This window comes from Miscanthus floridulus, chromosome 11 (genome assembly GCF_019320115.1).
Source record: "Miscanthus floridulus cultivar M001 chromosome 11, ASM1932011v1, whole genome shotgun sequence".
Taxonomy (NCBI): domain Eukaryota; kingdom Viridiplantae; phylum Streptophyta; class Magnoliopsida; order Poales; family Poaceae; genus Miscanthus; species Miscanthus floridulus.
In genome coordinates, this window is record NC_089590.1 from 56,181,710 (window position 1) to 56,199,761 (window position 18,052).

At 48.6% G+C, this 18,052-nt stretch overlaps 1 long non-coding RNA gene across 1 annotated transcript; it reads right to left on the reverse strand.

Moving 5' to 3' along the window:
- Window positions 1–7,420: 7,420 nt before the first annotated feature.
- LOC136494923 (uncharacterized) lies at window positions 7,421–9,264 on the reverse strand. Its single transcript, XR_010768748.1, has 3 exons — window positions 8,825–9,264; window positions 7,981–8,048; window positions 7,421–7,892 (listed from the first exon to the last, which is right to left on the reverse strand). It is a non-coding gene; the product is annotated as an uncharacterized lncRNA (long non-coding RNA).
- Between the last annotated feature and the right edge of the window lie 8,788 nt (window positions 9,265–18,052).

Consider the following 18,052-nt stretch of genomic DNA (forward strand, 5'->3'; position numbering starts at 1 on the left):
GTTCTACCCGCGAACCAGTATTTAAAGAGTCGACCGGACGCTGGCAGGGTCCGGTCAGCACTGACCGGACGCGTCCGGTCGCATAAAACCCTTACTGGAACCTTACTGGACTCGACCGGACGCTGAACCCTCAGGGTCCGGTCGCACTGACCGGACGCGTCCGGTCACACTTTTCCAAGTCTAGACCCTTACTAGAGTCGACCGGACGCTGAACCCTCAGGGTCCGGTCGCACTGACCGGACGCGTCCGGTCACACTTTTCCAAGTCTGGACCCTTACTGGAGTCGACCGGACGCTAGCTCTCAGCGTCCGGTCACACGACCCTCCAGCGTCCGGTCACAACAGACTTAACCACCTCAGTCAAACGAACTGACCGGACCCTGCGGCCAGCGTCCGGTCGCACCGGAGCCAGCGTCCGGTCAGTGTTTGACCCTCCATTCACTTTCAACTTTCGAACATATGTGAATGAAGTTTGCTCCAAAGGATCTTAGGCATTCATAGGAGCTACCTAGAGCTAGTTTTAACAAGTGTGCACCACACCTAACTCACTAGACTCAACTAGGTCAAGCTACTCGTTCATACCCCCCTTCATAGTACGGCCAAAGGAAAAAACAAAGTCCTAAACTACTCTAAGTGTCTCTCCAACTCCAATCGACACTTAGAACTAGTTATCCTTAACCTTGTCGTCCATCCTCTGAAAACCGAAACGATTTCCATCGTAGGGGCATGACAACCTCGATTGCCCAATCGATCTCCATTACCATGACCTAACTTAATTGCCTCTGCAAAACACACGTTAGTCATAGTAATCTTGTATTGACATTAATCACCGAAATCCAACTAGGGGCCTAGATGCTTTCAGTGACGAAAGTGACCAAGGCGATGATGATGTCTCCGATGATGAGTAGTTGGTTTCTCATGCGGCCTACCCCTTTTGGCACTTGTTGACAAAGGGGGAGTGTTAGGCTTTGATTTATTGTAATAAGTTAGTTGGTCTTTATGTTTTGAAACTTTAAAACCTTTAGCGTGTATGAACTTTGTCGTGTGGTGGCAACCGTGTGATGGACAACTATCTATTTATATGTGTGATGGATGATTGTAGGATAAGTAATGTTTTAATCTATCTTATTTGCTTGTGCTTATCTCTACTTGTCATGATGAATGTTTTTGTATGGCCATGCATTGCTTCAAGTTTCTACTTTGAAATCTTGGCCATCATATTTACTTGTTGTGTGAAATAACATGTCATATTGCATCTCTTTTCACGTCTATATACTTGTTCACACACACTTGTTGCACCCCACGGATTACAAAATTTAGGGGGAGCTTTTGTCTTGGTGTATGCAAAGCATGTATACATGAGTCCAATTGAAATTCAAATTCATGCATACATCAAGGGGGAGCTCTCCATAAATTTTGGGGTTCAAAAAGCTTTAAATTCTTTCCTTCCTATAAAAGCCTAAGTTGGTTGTCATCAATTACCAAAAAGGGGGAGATTGAAAGTGCATTTGCCCCCTATGTGGGTTTTGGTGTATTGATGACATCCAAATTAGGGACTAATGTGATCTTAATGAGATATGTTGCAGCTATTAGTCCCATGAAAGATTCAAAGAGTTGATAAAGATGAAATGGTATCCCTCAATTCTTGAAGTTGTAAAGGCGGATGAATTCAAAACGATCTCCAAAGGTTTTAATTTTGTTTTTGAGTTTAGGATCCACCGCACTATAAAGAGGGATGCAAGTTTAGTTGGTCTGAGGAAGATAGAGTGCTCAAGCATTTAAATAAAATCAAAAGTGTGTCACTCTAGCACTTCACGAGCACATAGAATAATTTTCTGTGACTTTCGGTGTCGGAAGTCCCGACCTAAGCCAGGGGTCCCGGCACCTGTGCTTCTGACTGCTCGCTGTCTGTGCACGTCGGAAGTCCCGACGTTCGTCGGGAGTTCTGACCGTCGAAAGTCCCGACGTTCGCCGGGAGTTCCGACACTGACCTGACCCAAGCCGGGAGTCCCGGCCTCAGTAGTGCTGGCTGTTTGATTAACTGTGCACGTCGGAAGTCTCGACGTTCGTCGGGAGTTCCGACACTGACTTTCACCCGTGGACTTCTGACCCATTGGGAACAGTATTTCATGCCAACGTCGGAAGTCCCGGGATCTGCGTTGGGACTCCCGACGTAGATCTGAACGGTTGGATTTTCACTTGGAGTATAAATACTCCTCTCTTCACTTCTAACCGTTACGGACTCATTTTCACAGTTGACTCACTTCGTGCTGAACAGCTCCCAAGCAACCAAAGCACCCCTCTCCTTTCCCCTTTGCTCCAATCTTCGATTCCCTTAGTTTTTTAGTAAAAGGAGAGTGGATTAAGTGAGAGCATCACTTTGGAAAGCTTGAGCACTTGATTTCTTCGTCAAGCCGGTTGATTTTGCGTCTATTACTCTTGGGGCTTTGCCCCTAGCCGGCTAGGCGTTGCCCTAGAGCTTCCATCTTGTGGAAGAGCCTTGGGAAGTTTGTATCACCCTTCGATTTCTTAGTGGAAAGCTCAAGTGACCTTTGTGGTCGCTTTGAGAGAGGCAAGGAGGTGGAAAAGACTCCGACCTTAGTGGTCACCTCAACAACGAGGACGTAGGAGCTTCTTTGTGGGGTTGCCGAACCTCGGGATAAATCCTTGTGTCCCGCGTGCCTGTTGTTGTTGTGATTGCTTGAGATTACTTGTATGTGTTTGTCTCCTTGTCTCCAAAATCTCCATTTTAGGGTTTGGACTCGATCTACGGTTTGGAGGCATTACGGCGTCAAGGGAGTGACCCAACATCTTCACCAAACCACTAGGAAGTGAGGTTGTAAGTTTATTTATCCGTAAAGTTAAATTTGGCACTGCTTTTGTAGTTCACGTAGGCGTCGGAACTGCTGACGTTTGCGTCGGAACTTCTGACAACGTCGGGAGTTCCGACCCAAACGTCGGGACTTCCGACAGTGGCTGACAGATTTGAACTTAGCATTTGCAGTAAATTTTTAGATACGCCTATTCACCCCCCTTTAGGCATTGTTAGATCCTTTCAACAGTGTCGTCGTCGAGAGGACCCTTGAACAGGTTGAAGTAGCGCAGCATCGCCTCGTCATGGTTGAGGCCCTGGACGTCGAGGATGCCACGCCTTTTCAAGAGCACTTGTCTGGCCTTTGCCTGGGTGTCCCCCCTCGGCCAGATCTTGGCCGCAATGCGCACGCTCCTGCGTGCCGGGACTGGTGGCCTCTTGCGTCGCTACGGCGGGCTGGGCTGGCGCACTGGACCCTGCAAAATGGGCTGAGGCAGAGATTGTGAGATCCCCAATAGGAACTGTGACACCACCGCTGCAGTATGCGTTGTGCTCTAGCCAGCGTCGGCGAGTACCTCCGGGGTGTCGGTGTGACAGGCGCTGGTGTGGCCCGGTTGCTGGTGGTGGTGAAGTCCATCTGTCATGCGTCGACTGCGCGAGCAGTTGGTGGGCGTTCCGCGGGCGTAGCGTCTGGAGTAGACGAGCCCAGGGCGGAAGCGAACCACCTGGGTGCTTCCCGCCGGCTGTGTCTGCTTCCGATGTGGGGGGAGGACACATGGCCGCCTGGAGTAGACTCGCCCGCAGCGGAAGCGACGGTCCGTAGCGAGGCGTGATCGTTGCGGTGTCACGTTTTCTTGGTCGGTGATGGGAGGACCCTGCAGTTCAGTCAGGCAAGATGGAGACGCAGCGGTCGTCAGCGTCTCTGAAGATGAATCGCTCGGTGGTGCGGACGTGGACGGCGCTGCGGCATCAGGTGTGGCGTTCGGCTTCCAGGGCGGGGAAGCAGCGGGCAAAGGAGTGAAGGGCTGGTTATTGAAATTACTTTGATTAGCACGCACCTTTGGAGGGCTTGGTGATGGATGATGGTTGTTGCCGGCACCGTCGAAGTCCGGCGACTTGCAGCGCTGGCGCGGTGACGGGGACGGGGACTTGGAGCGTGTCGTTGTGGTCCTCGGCTCCGAACGCGCGTGCCTGTGCGGCCTCCGGTGTTCTGAACTTTTGATGCTTCTGTTGTCAGTTCTTTCTACCTGGTTTTTGTTTCTCTCCCATCTCTTTGACATATTTGTTGTTATGTAGATGGTTTTTGCGAGCACATGTGTCTGAAAATTTTATTTGTAAGGCACACATCAGAAATTCCTAGATTTTGGGTCAACATCACGGCTCTTTCATTGTGCATGTATTAAACACTTTGCTAAGCTGTAAATGTTACTGCATAGCCGACAAGTAGAAATCATGCTTCACGGATTAGGCTGGAGTGTATACTATTTGTTTATTCATGATCTGCAACGGATTTGGCTGGAGTGTATACAGTGTAGGCAGTATACTATATGATATTTGTCACCTTCTCTTTATTATATATCCAAGTCTGAACGTCGATTCCAGTTCAGCATGCCCCATGTACATTCCATCAATGAGTTACCTTTTTTTAGTCTTTTGCTCCTACTTGGTTCCGTCGCTGTCAAAACTGCAATCTATACTAAAATGAAAGCTTGATCATGGTGGTTTGTTGACTTTAGCTAGATGTAAATTGTATTATTTTTATGCATATGTTGAGATGGCCTGTACACATTGTCATATGTTTGTCCTGTACAATGATATGGTCTTGATAAGTGATTTTCTCCCATTTGCTTCTGCATAGCTGCTGAGTAGAAATCAGGTTTAATAGTATTGCAAGGAGAAAACAATAATTCTGCTACTATTTGTTTATTCATGATCTACAATGGATTAGGCTGGAGTGTAATAATGTAGGCTGTATACTACTATATGATATTTTTTACTTTCTCTTTCTTATATCCAAAATCTGAATGTCGATTCCAATTCAGCGTGCCCATGTACATTCAGCAATGAGTTACCGTTTTTTAGTCCTTTAGTCCTACTTGGTTTCAGCAATGAGTTACCGTTTTTTAGTCCTTTAGTCCTACTTGGTTTCCTCGTTGCCAAAACTGCATTCTACAATAAAATGAAAGCTTGCTCATGCCGGTCTTTGCTAAATTGCTAGGTGATTTTCTCCCATTTGCTTCCTCTAGCATGTAGCTGCTATGATCCTTGAGGGTAAAGTGAGCATGGCAAAGCGATTGGATTTTAATCAGGCACACTCTGATGCTGAGTCAGTCGCCCCAGTTATTCCGGCTCAAGAATGTACCACGCCACAGAAGACCTTTAGCATCCCATTCTGTGTAAGTGTCATGTGACCATTACTTAAGATAGGTCTACTATTGTGACGTGTTGTTTGACATATATCGCATACTTTGTAGGCTTCGTCATACACTCCGGATTGCGATGAAACCATGAAACCAAAAATTGGGATGACCTTTGCAGATGTTGAATCAGCCAAGGAGTTCTATAAATTCTATGCTCATCATGTTGGATTTTCAGTTCGTGTTGGGCAACACAAGGTCATTGATGGAGTGACCTTGTACAAGCGATTCTTTTGTGCAAAAGAAGGATTTCGTAATGAGAAGAATATGCAATCCGGTTGCAAACAGAAGAAGTATAAGAAACACTAGGTGTGGATGTGAGGCTATGCTTGTTATCAAGTGCACTGAGGATCATAAATACATTGTGACAAGGTTTGAGGAAGACCATACACATGCACTCGTGACGCCTAGCAAGCAACAATTCATAAGGTCCAATAGAAAGGTCACATTGAGTGCCAAGAACACATTGTTGACATGCCATAAAGCAAGCATTAGCACATCACAAGCATATAGATATCTTCGTGTTGGTGCTGGTGGTTTTGAGAATGTTGGATTCTTAAAAAGGGACTCGCAGAATTACCATGGTGCATTGAGAGTATTGATAAAGTCATCAGATGCTCAAATGTTTGTTGATCAGTTGAGTAGAAAGAGCCTTGCAAACCCAGGTTTTTATTTTGACTATGTTGCGGATGGCATGTTATTGGAGGAAAACACTAGTAGCAAAAATGACCCTGAGATGCACAAAATGCTTTCAGAGGCTTTCAACCTAATAGAAATGGTTGTCCTACAAGCTAAGCAATCACCTGTTGCTATGCGTTTGTTAACGGATGAATTAATTGCAGTTCATGAAAAACTCAATTTCATGGTTCCTGTTAAAGAAAGAAGCCAGGTTGAGGAGTTTGAGTCATATCTTGGATGCTTCATTCCAGATAAAATCGACATCCACCCACCAAATGATACACGTTCTAGGTGTAGAATCAAGAGAATCAAAGGGCATCATGATGAAGTAGAGCAAAAAAACAAGAATAAGAAGACAAAGAAAAATGGGAGGATTCCACGCATGTGCAAGGCGCGCAAACAAGTTGTGTTACATGATTCACGTAACTGCCCAAACAAAGCATCAAAAGAGTGATACAGAAGCACTCGAAAAGGACATGGCTTTAGTTGCTTATGTGCCACTTTATGAAAGGTCAAGCTTGCCAGTTGACCTAGTATGGTACATGATGGGATAGTTTTACTTTATCTCAAAAAGGTTATCTTAGCAGTCTATTAGATGTCAGGCATTCAATTAGCATGTATATGTAAATTTGTAATTATGCACTAGTATGAATCCATAATGATCAGACATATGACCCAATTTACAAGTGTACAAGGCAATTTCCATTAATGCATGGCTACACTTATAGACATATATATTGGACCCAATTTACAAGTGTACAAGGCAATTTCCATTAATGCATGGCTACACTTATCAGAAAGTAAGATGCATCCAGACACATCTCATTCATATTACAGAACCAAGATGATACACCTATGGAAATTGTAGAATATTCATGTAGCTAAAATTACATGTCCACACCATAAGTTCCCAGTAGAACTCATAATACATAAGCACGACGTGTTGTGGCCTTGTGGGTAGCATGCATCATATTCGGTCTTGATATTTTAGTTGTCTTAATATGTCCTTGGCAGGAGTGTGCGTGTGTGTTCAACAATAAGGATGACTTCAATTGTATCATTATCTTCTCTTTTGAATGTTGAAACCGAGCACAGTGTTGCATCAGCACTTATCATATCTCATTCTCCTTATCTGAAAACTAGAATAACACCATGCCGTGTTTCAGGTCTACAATTTCCTCCCAAGTTTCAGGTCCAAGTTACATGAAAACCTGAAAACATAATAGATAAACACATAGCAGGAAGCGCCGTGCAGAGCTTGAGCACACAACTGACGAGCAATATTTATTCTTGCTACCATCAACCAGAGCCATGAGCAGTCCCTACAAAAAATGAGCTTATCCATTCCTTGGAACTACCACCATACCATGAAGATCAGCCATCATCTCAATTTTTTTAGGAAACTTAGATAATCGATAATAATTTTGTAACAGCTCTGTCACACTGGATATTTGAAAACGGGCAAGCCATATGTATTTCAGACAAAAAAATACAATATGTATATTACAGCTTATCCCATCAGTACTACTAAATCTTACAAATTTCAGAACAAAAGCAAAAGAAATATTGTTTCTTCAAAGCTCAGCCTAACCGATGCTGATGCATTCTTCTCAGGCTCAGTCCAGTCTGAGTCACCAGATTCCAAACTGGATCTCATAACAGCAGTTGTCCTATACGTCAGGAACTTGTTTCTGATGGACTGACGTAACCAACTAATGTGTCATAAAGACTGAGATGACTAATGTGGTGGTAGCCTTCCAGTAATCAGCTCCACAAGGACGATGCCGAAAGGTGAAACATCAGCTTTGTCAATTACTCTCCAACACAGAAGAACTCCGGACCATCCCCTTTTTTCTTGAAATTCAATCATGGCCTCAGACCCACACCTCAGAGGCTTCTGATCCTTTCCCCGTTTGTGTTTAAGGTCTGCTGTCTGTTTCTCCAACGTCCATCTTTGAGTGCTTCACCCATGACAATTTTTTTTACCTATTAGAAAAGGGAAACAAGTTTCAAATTATCAAAAAATAAAAATAAAAATGAGCTCATTACAGCACAAGGAAGTAAAGGCACCAACCATGACAATTGTGTATTTGTATGTATAGCCTGCATAAGTATTCTCAGTACACTTCAGAACAAGATGTCCTGTATATAACAGGAACAATTTTAGAACAAATAGAAGTTACCATGAGTTAGATGGAAGGAATTATTGAATTAATTTGGCAAAACTCCCATACTTTACACTCCGCATATATTTTTCAATTGAACTTTTCCGAAACTTCTAGCTGCATGAATCAGAAACAAATATACTGCTCATGCTGTCCATGTCTTTATTTGCACAAGTAAAAGAGAAGGGACAGCTATATGGAACAGTGCAATGAACATGTCTACTGCGCAAATACAGCTCATTGTAAATCTGCTTGCTGTACATGGTTTCTAGCATGTTATATAGTCAAATTCGTTATCCAAGGCAAGCCAAATTCATTAAGATTTCAAAATTTGCATGCATAGTAGAAAATATGAGATTATGTGTAGAAAACATCCTATTTTACCGTGTCCTGAAATGAAGCACACACATTGTGGCAATAAGGAATACGCCAATGGAACTAGCAGAACAATTGCAGATCGTATGACTTCCCTAACCAGTGAACAAACTTTTCGAATTCATGTCCTAATGACAGAATTGGGACCACTGCAAATAAAGTACAAGGTGAAGTTCACCCTGACGATGGCAAGGGTAGGCAATGATGTTGCACTAAATAATTAATGATAGATTTCTGGCTCAGAACAGAAACCATCTGAGTACATGGCTTGTTAGTATTACATGACATTTATTTGACCTCTTAAGAATTGTCGATAGGCATGGAGTTGTATCCACAGAACTGTAGGACTTATCAAATAAAAGGTGTTAGAACACTTACGGAACACGATTTAGCTGAAGGGAGACATGCATCGCTGGCTGGAGGAGGAAGAACCGTAGGGCCTCAGGGCCAGGCCAGGACGACGACGTCTCGCTGGCTGGAGAAGCAGGAGCCGCACGGGCGCTGGGCGATGCCAGGTTGAGGAGTCGATGAGGGGCGCACAGCAGCACGGAGGAGCGGCCCTGGCAGAGAGGACGCTGGGCGATGCCAGGCGAGGAGGGAGGTGACGATGGAGACGAGACCGTCCGGCGGCGGCGTGCCGCGGCTGTGGCACGGAAGGCGAGGAGCTCGCGGGGAAGAGGGACGCGGTGACGGAGATGGTCCCGTCCAGCGGCGACGGGCCGCCTGGAGGCGGTGGGTACTGGACCTTGCTTGCGTACTGCCGCCGCCATGGCTCCTGACTCTTTCTCGGATGGGGAACCGATTGGAATGGAACTGTTTTTTTTTAATCGGAATCCTCGATTCCATTAACAAACATGTGCAGCCAAATCCAGATACAAGATTAATTACAAACTCACGAGCTTGATTAAAAATTATAGAATATTCACGGGCCAAAACACAAGCTCCATGAGAGACTAAAACATCAGCAACCCTATTACATATTCTGTCACAGAAAGAGACTTTACAAAAATTGGTCTCTAACCTGATGGATTAATGAACCAGGATTATGCTTCTATCCCTCTCCATTGAAAATAGAGCCAATGCTAAAGTTGTGGCATCCGTTTTCAGAATGATGTGCATCATGCCAAAATTTGCTGCATGCTAGATTCTTTGGAGGGCAGCCATTGCTTCAGTTTGCAAAGCAGAAGCCACATATTTCATATTATCAGCACCAGCTGCAAGCACATCCCCACATGTGTCCCTAATCACAAAGCCCCAGCCTCCAGTTCTTGTCACTTGATAAAAGGCACCATCAATATTGATCTTGTAATTGTCAATAGGTGGTGGTCTCCACGAGCATGGTATAATTTTTTTAACTGACTGACCTACATTGTTCAATCTCTCAAATTCTAGCAGATGGTACAGAATAGAATTCTAAATTTCTTGTGCATTCATCAGCCTGTGTCCTTCATTTACCTTATTCATTGCCGACCACCATCTTCACAACAACACTATCACCTTTATTTGTACAGATTTATCTAGAGACAAGATCATGTTGATGGTTTCCTTCCCTAATTGACATCCCTGTAACGTTACTATGTGTTCCTCCATGTCCATCAGCCACCAACAGTGTTTCACATATTTACATTTGAAAAAAAATATGGCCGCAGTCCTTGTCCAATCTATTGCAAACCGAACACAGGGTGTCTATCTTGATTCCTCGACAGACCAAATTTCTTTTGACAAGCAGACTGTTGTGGGCTATACGCCAAATAAACATCTGGACCTTGTTGGGGACTTTAGTTGCCAAATCTTATGGCATTGGAATTCATGTGGGCAAGTGCACTCCCAGATGTAGAAGCATCCATGTGGGCAAGTGCATCTCTCCTAGCCACAGCCAACTTATAAGCTTATTTAACTGAGAAATGTCCCTTTGAATTAAAGTGCCAAGCAGGCCAATCTTCCATTCGATCATCAATAGGAATCCTGAGAATCTCATTTGCATCTTCTGGCCAAAAGGTATCATGTATTAGTTGCACATTCCATTGTCCTGTTATTGGATCAATTAGCTCATCCACTCTCCGCAGCAAAGAAGAACGCCTTCGTGTAATCGGCCTTCTGGTAGTGCCTCTAGGTAGCCATGGGTCATCCCAGATTTTAACCTTTTCGCCATTGCCAATCCTCCAAATCAAGCCTTCCTTTAGTAGTTATGTCCCTTTTAATAGTGTCGGGTTCATAAACACGGGGTCCCTCATGGACCGGCTTCCCAATAAAGACTCGGCCAAGCAGACAACGTTGTGAACGACGCGTAACTCCTGGGCCGGCCCAAATACCTAAACGACAGGCCGATCCAATCTTCGACCGGAAGGCCTGGCCGAGGAGGAACGGCGCCCGCTTCCGACTCTGGCCCGCCTCTCTGACCGGAAGATCTCACTAAGGAGGAACAACGCTCGCTTCTGACTCCAGCCCGCCTCCGAACGGCCTCTCCGACCGAAAGGCCTAGCCAAACACCACTTCCGACTCTGACCTGCGTCTCCAACCGGGAATGCGCCGAACCCCTGCTTACGGCTCTTCTCCGACTGGCGCAATCAAAGCAGACTAGGACCAACCGACCGGAGACGCCCGCTCGGTGAGGACCAGGAAACGGACGGAGAAAGTAAGGCAGTGCACTCAAGTCAACCGCAATACCGAGGACCGTACCCTGTATACCTGTAGGTAGTACCAACAGGACATGTCAGAAGGGTACCCTACAACCTTCCTGGCATATCAAAACCCAAGCAGTGTTGTGGGCGTCGATATTTTCCCTACAGTATTGTGGGCGCCATCAACTCCCATACCGGACAAACACGGTAAGGCCCCCCACATGCCTCAGGGCATCAACAGTGTTGTGAGCGCCGACATTTACCATACTTGGTGAGCATAGTGAAACCTCCCACATGCACCTGACATTAACAGTGTTATGGGCGCCTACAATCATCTTGTACCCGACGGCATGGGCAACAAGACTTAGCATACGTACACCCTCCCTCTCTCACTTATAAGGCCATCCACTTCATCTATAAAAGATGATATGCTCTCTCCCAAAAAGGGGCAATCGATCAGTTCACTCACACACCACAACAAGAACCACTAGGTTCAAACCTCGAACACTTAGCACATAGCGGAGCTACTGTCACTCTTGGCCCTTCAGACCATAGTCCGACCGAACCTCTTGCACCCCCATCTTTCCACCTTCTATTTGTAACCCCATAGCAAACTTCGAGTACCTAGACTTAGGAATAAAGTCACCGACTGACTCAAACTGGACGTAGGGCATGTTGCCTGAACTAATATAAACCCTATGTCATTTAGTGCTAGGCCACATCCGATCACAACGTATGGCAAAACTACAAATATTTACGTGTTGGTCACTTTCTGCACCGACAGTTGGCGCCATCCGTGGGGAAGGCGTTGTACGTTCACACTTTTGGTCATCAGATGGCCCACTTTTCTGTCATCTTCACCATGGTGGGCTCAAGCGATACGACTCGCTTCGGCTCACTGGAGTTTCCCGCACTCCCACCTATTGGGATGTGGGTTCCACCCATCTTCGAGCCGTCCTAGGCCTTTTTCTTCGTAAGCCTGGACTTTATCGCCGACCGGCTCAGCATGCCGCACCTCCACGAGGAGGCACTTGTTCTGGCGCTCGTCGGAGGGGCGCCCTCCAACGGCTCCGAGACACATGATGACTTCAACGACGAGGCACCTGCGCTTCATTCTGAGAAAACGCTCTGCTCAAACCCCGTTGTGAGTAATATACATGCTGTAATTTACTCGCTATTTACTATATTCCACCGATTATCCGGAGGGACCGCATTGTCTGCACCGCAACCACCGTACGACTGGTTCCCCTATGGCCTCGCGTCCCCCATGGACGCGTGCGCTCGAGGGCTCCGAAGGACGCTGACGCCGCCCCCTCTCACATCCAAATTCGTGGGAATGGCGAGCTATGCTCCTGCCACTTTCCACAAACTCCTGGATGATGAGGTTGAGAGCGACGGCTCCAGCATCGGCGATGTGGCACCTAGCCACCATCCGTCCTGGGAGTGCGCTATGGCGAACGCTCTGGGACAGCCGTCGGTGGTGGTAGAGTCCTTGCAAACTCACATCCCTCTGGACCCTCGTGCGGGGCCCTCACGCTTGTGCAAGAGCACACCGAGGAGCTACAACAACAGTGGCAGAACCAGTCGCCACCTACGCCAGCACGCTCGGTGTAGCACGTTGCGCCCCAAGCGCATAATCCGACGAGCGGCGCCCAAGGTCGCGCCCGCCAAGTCTAGTGCGACATTATGGACGAGGGGAGTGATCCCCATAGTTCGCTCGAGCTAGCCAGAACATCACCGCTGTGGCAATGCTTCTGCACAGCGTTCCTAAGCCCATCGACCCCTAGGAGCAGGCGGTCCATCGGAACCTCCGGGCGCTGGTGGAAGTCGCCGCCGTTCAATAGGCAGAAAGCTCTGCATCGCGACTTCGACTCGCGGCCTCTCTCCCTACCAGGGGGTGGGGACGCACCAGACAAATCACTCCATTCGCTCATCGCTACAGCCACCAAGCGTGGCATAGGAGGCCACAGCTACGCTACAGTCTGACCCAGCGTATGCTCCACACCGACCACCGGTGCACGAACAGCTCGGTCCACACCAAGACGCTCGCAGCGTCATCAGCAACCGGCATCAGGCCCAGCATGATAATGACGTCCATCGAGCGGCGGTGAGGGCAGGCAACATGGGCCCTGGCTGGACCATCGAGGGGAGCGGTGAAACGTGCCCCAGGCATCGCCGGCTAGACGATCGGAGTCCCAGCCCGGATGGCCCAGGACCACGGGCCTTTAGCCGATGCATCCAGAGAGCGTCGTTCCCATAGCGCTTTCGACCGCCCACCAACATTGCCAAGTACACTGGGGAGACAAACCTTGGTATATGGCTCAAAGATTTCTAGCTCGCCTGCCGAGCCAGATGGGTGGATGATGACCATTTCATCATTCAATATCTCCCCATCTGCATGGGGGAACATGTTCGGGTATGGCTTGAATTCCTCTCACATGACAGCATCCGTGATTGGGCGGACCTCAAGAGGATCTTTGTTAGAAATTTTCAAGGGACGTATGTCCACCTTGATAACTCCTGGGACCTCAAGAGCTACCAGCAGGAGCCCGACGAGTCCCTACGAGATTACATCCATAGGTTCTCCTAATGATGCAACTCTCTCCCTGATGTCGTCGACGCGGACGTCATCAGTGCATTCCTCTTCGAGACAACCTGCGAGTCCCTGATCCACAAGCTTGGCTGCCTGAAGCCCCGTACCACCCACGACCTGCTCGACGTCGCCACAAAACATGCCTTCGGCGAGGAGGCAGTCGGAGCGGTCTTCAACGGAGGTTGGGACAAAGGCAAGGCCAAGCGTGAGGACCAAGATGAGGGCCTCTCCACGTAGAGGGGCAAGAAGAACAAAAAAGATCGGCGCCGACCGACCAATACCGCATTGGTTACCATAGCTGACCACGCTGGCAAACAGCCCTAGTAGGGCCTGCCTGACCACTTCAACAAGCTCATGGATAGCCCATGCACCAACCACGCCTACCCCCATGAAACACCTCTATAAGGGATCGAGCTGCATCACATCCCCCGAAAGGACAATAATGCCGCTGATTTTCTTGCAAAGTTGGCCGCTAGGCGGGATCTGTCTCCAAGCGGGGTCTTCATCAACGATGTCCACGAGCTGTCCGCCCACATCTTGGAAGGTTTGATCCAGACACACCCCGACGCCAACCCAGCGCTCGGGGGCTCCGACCCCGACGCCAAACCGGCACCCAGGGGCTCCGACCCTAGTGCCTCCATGATGATGTTGCCCGCTGATGTCGCCATGCTAGCACTCGATCAAACCGATTAGCGAGCGTCGCTACTCGCCTACTTTCACGAGGAGGTCCTCCCACCCAAAAGGACTGAAGCTCAATGAGTCGCTCGACACGCCAAGACCTTCGTCGTGCTTGGTGATGAACTCTACAAACAGAGTCTATTGGGGGTGCTCATGAAGTGCATCCCTACCAACCAGGGGAAGCAACTCCTTCTCGAGGTCCATGCTGGGATCTACGAACATCACGTGGCCCTGAGGTCGTTGGTCGGAAAAGCCTTTCACCAAGGTTTTTACTGGCCCACCATGCTACGTGATGCAGAGGAGGTCATCCGTAGGTGTGAGGGATGCCAATTCTACGCTCGACAAACTCATTTGCTGGCACAGGAGCTTCAAACCATCACCATCACTTGGTCATTTGTGGTCTAGGGCCTCGACATGGTAGGACCCCTCAAAAAGGGCCTAGGTGGCTTCATTTACCTGCTCATAACGGTTGACAAGTTCACCAAGTGGATAGAGGCCAAGCCCATCACCAACATCCGCTCGGAAGAGGCAATCAAATTCTTCCTCGACATCATCTACCGGTTCGACGTTCCTAACTGTATCATCACTGACCACGAGACTAACTTCACCGGGAAGAAGTTCATAGACTTTAGTGATGGATATGGCATCAGGATCGACTGGGCCTCGGTCGGACATCCACATACTAACGGTCAGGTCGAGCATGCTAATGGCATGGCCCTCCAAGGACTTAAGCCATGCATCTTCGACCAACTCAACAAGTATGCCGGGCGATGGGTTGTAGAGGTCCCCATGATCCTCTAGAGCCTGAGAATGACCCCAAATTGATCCATAGGGTTCACCCCCTTCTTCCTGGCCTACGGAGCTAAAGCAGTGCTACCCTTCAACCTCGACCACGACGCCCCAAGAGTGAAAGCTTTCGACCGTGATCGAGCCATGGAGGCTCAGCAAGATGCAGTCGACCTGCTCGATGAGGCCTACGAGACGACCATCATCCGCTCCGCTCACTACCAACAAACTCTTCGTAGGTACCACGAAAGGAAGATCAGGGGGAGGATCCTCGAAGTTGGCGATCTCATACTCTGGAGGACCCAATCAATGAAAGAGAAACACAAACTCTCTCTACCATGGGAAGGTCCCTATATGGTGGCCGAGGTAATCTGACCGGGCGCCTACCGACTGAAGGACGACAACGATGATGTTCTCACCAACACTTGGAACATTGAACAGCTATGTCATTTTCCCCTAAATTTGGTCTTACCGCTTTTCATTTAACACTTGCTCCCGTAAAGCACCCTAGCCTGAACACTTTCAGCCCGGGTTGCTCAGGGGCTCCATGAGGGTATAATACTACCTCTCTTTTTTACTATCACATGGTAAAAACTTTTTTCCCAAATAAAAGGGTATTCCATTCCTTTGATTATCCTACATGACTTTGTTTTACTCCCGACCGAGCGCACCCCGCCACAACCTATGGTTACGAGCAGCCGAGCCTCGCGGGCCATGCCCAGGTTCTTAAAGTTGCATCCTATAGAACGAACGGGCAGGTGCAAAAAGAAAAGGATAAAAACAAAGCTATGCTAGGATAGTAGTTCTATCACAAAGCAGAACTAATGTATTCATTGATACAAAAACTGTTCACACGGGGCTCCCCCATAAACTTAACGTTTACATTTGCTGACTACTTCTACTCCAAATGCTACTGTGGCCGCTCGACGGCATCGGCTGATGCCAAAGGTGAGGCCATGACACATGCCGCCAGACATAACCACCACCGCAAGGGCCCCGCCCGGTTATGCTCCCTCGACTTCGGTGAGTGCAACGGGTACCTCAAGGGCATCGCACCCATAGATGCTCAGTAGAAGAGCATGGAGCTCCAGACCTTCCCATGCAGTTGAGGTAGCTCCTAGGTAGGGATGCTGCCCGTGCGAAGTATGGCCACCATGGTTGGAGGATGTCTCATCAAACTTTATGAACTGACCAACCTAAGCAGCTACAAGGGCAAAACCCCCCACCAGCGTAGTCTTGAGCATCTTCTCCTCCGATAAGACTCGCATGGAGAAGATTCACCAAAAGGAGTCCACGTGCGGCTCCATCCCGATGAAAGCCTCGTAGACGGTGATGAAGCCGACGATGTGCAGTACCCTCCAGTGCGCCATCTCCTTCGACGGAAGCAGCCCCTTCCCGATGAAGGAGGCCAGTACCACCTCCTTCGATGGAAGCAGCCTCTTCTCAGCGAAGGCGGCTAGCACCACCTCCTTGGGCAGAAGCAGCCCCTTCTCGGCGAAGGTGGCCAGCACCACCTTATCTACATTGGATGACCTCTAGCTCGACATTGCGCTCCAAAATCACAAACAGGTCTGTGAGTTCTCCTTTCCCACTCCCTTCCCCTATTTAAGGAGGAGATGCAGCAGTTGAAGAAGGGCAAAGGATTGGGGCAATAAACCATCTCCCTTCCCCCATTCAATGCGGATGGAAAATGATGGGACACACCCTGACCGATGGGACACACCCTGCCCGACGGAATAGCGCCTGGTCAGACGGGACGTGGCCTAGGTATGGTCCACCACTACCGCATGCCGGGCACGAGAAACAAAGCGCCACCACGTGCAGGCAGCCCTCTGCCTTCCTAGGTGGGACTTGGAAAGGCCCAACTACGGGATTTCCGCCTAGGAGAGACCATCGGGCTTCCTGAGTCAATTGAATGGCTTAGGCAAACACTGAGAGACAGGTAAGGAGCAGAGGGACACCCTATGTGGGCCATGCCGACTCCATCATGAACGACGAGCGTGGATCCCAGTCAGACATTTCTGATTGGAGCTCCTCAAACCCTGTCACTCGAGTCATCAAGGTAACATTACTAACCCCCACTATTTCTTTATATAATCATCCATTCATCTATACACACATTCATTTATTCCATATATTCGAGGCATTGCATGTGCAGTTAAATGCATCACAACGCTTTGTGTTGTGTCATGAAGCGGCAGTTGCCTCATTCAACATGAGCAACGACCAACCAAGGTTTGAAGGCCGGCCCATGTAGGGCTCGAGGCTGACTTGCATCAAATAGAGTTAGGGGAGAAAACATAGATGAGCCCTAAGTGGCCCTCGCCTAGTCTGCCCTAAAGCAGACAGGATCATCTCAACCTTCTCGTTCAATCCTAACCTTAAGCCAAACCCACAGAATCTCCATCGAGGGGAGGCCAGTGGACCACCCGGGTCGGTCTCCGGAATGACCTAGGCATCTACCGGGTTGTAGGTTAAGGAGCAGTGGAATGTCACATGAGGGCTATGCTGACCCCATCATGAACGATGGACCCAGATTTCACTCGAACATGCCCGTTAGCGAGCTCACTGAGCACGTCACTCGAGCCATCGAGGCAAGCGATGTTAGCTCAGCCCCTCTTGTTATGAGAAACCATGGATGGGGTAACGCACAAAACTCAACCGACCCCTAGCAAAGCCCACCGTGGCTCAAGGGCTCAAGATCCCAAAAAACTGCCTCAGCTACGCCCGACGCCAGGATCCCCGAGTCCGCCTCGCCCGATCCCTCGGCCGCGCCCGACGCCAGGATCCGTGAGCTCCATCTCGCCCGATCCCTAAACTACCTCGGCTGCGCATGACGGGTTCGTGAGTCTGCCTCGCCCAATCCCTCGGCTACGCCCGACGCTAGGATCCGAGAGCTCTGTCTCACCTGATCCCTAAAAACTGCCT